The sequence below is a fragment of the Aplysia californica genome, unplaced genomic scaffold (assembly GCF_000002075.1).
Source record: "Aplysia californica isolate F4 #8 unplaced genomic scaffold, AplCal3.0 scaffold00554, whole genome shotgun sequence".
Taxonomy (NCBI): domain Eukaryota; kingdom Metazoa; phylum Mollusca; class Gastropoda; order Aplysiida; family Aplysiidae; genus Aplysia; species Aplysia californica.
In genome coordinates, this window is record NW_004797824.1 from 489,953 (window position 1) to 492,164 (window position 2,212).

Below are 2,212 nucleotides of genomic sequence, written 5' to 3' on the forward strand. Positions count from 1 at the left end.
AGATAGATAGATAGATAGATAGATAGATAGATAGATAGATAGATAGATAGATAGACATCCAGTTACAAGCATGTATTATCCACCAAAATATAGGGAAAAGAATGAAAATTTGGTATATTATGAGGATACAGTTGTGGCACCGTCCAGTAGATATCATTTCTGATTAATGAGGACAAGTAAAAAAGAAAACGCATTATGTAGCAACTAGCAAGTAAACCTCATGGCTTCTAAGAGTTGAACCAAAGCAAACATTATAAATTATATGTGGAATGAACAATCGAACCTGCTCTCACCGCCACTAGTACAAGGAAATCACCTGTACCGACGGCCATTTCCCACTTCGTCCCCTTCGTATGTTGTTCTTTTACAATGACTCTGTATAAGACCGTTACTTCTCTAAGACGACTACTTTTCTCCTCAACAGTGGATAACTCACTTAGACGGTTTTAAATTTTTTTTCTTGGCAGCGATGTTAAAATCCTGTTGACCAACAAATACATAAAAATGTAGAACCTGATGGGTAATTTGAGTTGGGAAAAATTCTGAAACCATGTTCTTTTATCTCGGTATTGGCACGTTCATGGTCAAAAACGGTTACCAGACATTTGAACGTGCATTTTTTCTTTGGAGTTTTTGGAGTCAGGTTTTGTTGCGTGTACGCTCTCACATCTCACAATAATGTTCTTGTTTGTCCAAGTTACAAGAACATTTAGACACACTGTGTTGTCTTATAGAGGGAAAAAAATAATGTCAAATATTAGACTTGAAATATGTGGCTTGGTGGACTGCCCTGGTTAATTTGTTTTTTTTAAATACTTTCTTCTTTTTCTTAACAAACTCATTTCAAATTGTGAGTATTCACTAGAATAATCCTATAACAAGGACATTTGGGGAAACAGGAAATGTCATCAACACTTTATAATAATAATATCAACTTCAATATAATGATGTGTATCTCGGATTGCTTTCGAAATTTAAGTAAAGCTTTTTATTTTAAACTTCCTTTGTCATGAGTTCAATAGAATCATGAACAAGAATTGTGGCAGCCAGAATAGCTCTGATAACACAAAATCCTTTATCCTAAGTCGGATTTATGGTCTTCCGTTACTTTAAGGACAAAGTTGTAAATAAAGTCGCCAACACAAACAAATGTGCTCCCGGGCGCGTTTATATGTCAGGCATCGTGGTGAAATCAGGCGCTCGTCAAAATAATGAAAGGCAATTTTTATCGAAATTTTGTTTTTTGACCTAAAATCTATCAGGTTCATTAAAAACACACTTAAGTGTGGATTGTACTGAAAAATGTTGATTTAAGGCACAAAAATGTAAGTTCGCAGTTTTTAAAGACTCTCAAACTATGGAAATCGCCAGATTTTGTAGGACATTTTCTCGCTAATTTTACCTTTGAACCAGGGGACCCCCACTTCCTTCATACGCAGATACCTCCCCTTGTATTCTTGATAGATGAGTACTTGTTTCACCGAAAGCGAGACAAATGAACAAGCTTTAAAAGGATACCAATAATTCCACATGTCCAAACATCAACGAGCGCCTGATTCCACCGCGTCATGACACAAATTTCAACACCAGAGTTGCTCCTTTTGTGGACGGATACGGAGATCTGAGATTCATTAAAACTAAAACTTTGGTAGCTTTTAGCTCTACATACTAATATAGATATTATGATAGATATAATGTTATTTATCTTCACAAAGGTAACTGTTCTGTGGCATAGTAAAAACATAAACGCACAAGCACGCGTTAACACGTTGTTGTTGTTTTCAAATCCCTTTAGCTGCGAGCTTTTCGCTCTTGGCAGGGCAATGCCTCCCTCAAGTAACCACAATATGTACTTGTCATCTGGTCAACGCCAGAGTAGAGCAGGCTTCGTAAATCTGTAGGTGTGTGTAGGAGATTGCGTCGAAGAACTGCCAGGTTTGGGCAGTGAAGGGGAAGATGTTCAACGGTCTCCTCGTGGTAGTCACAGTGTGTGCAATGGGGTTCCCACATGGGGTTGACTCTGTTTATGTGCTTGTTGGTGTGTAAGACGCGTTAACATAAATATGCACGCACACACACATACACACACACACACACACACGCACACATACACACAAACATGTATACACACACACACATACTCACATACACATGCACACATACATGCATACACACACACGCTCACATACACATGCACACACTTACATATGAA

At 37.8% G+C, this 2,212-nt stretch overlaps 1 protein-coding gene across 6 annotated transcripts in view; it reads left to right on the top strand.

The window, feature by feature from the left end:
- The window catches only part of LOC101859038 (putative protein TPRXL), a 51,552-nt gene that overhangs the window by 32,765 nt on the left and 16,575 nt on the right, over window positions 1–2,212 (top strand). The gene's annotated exons all lie outside the window — the stretch shown is intronic.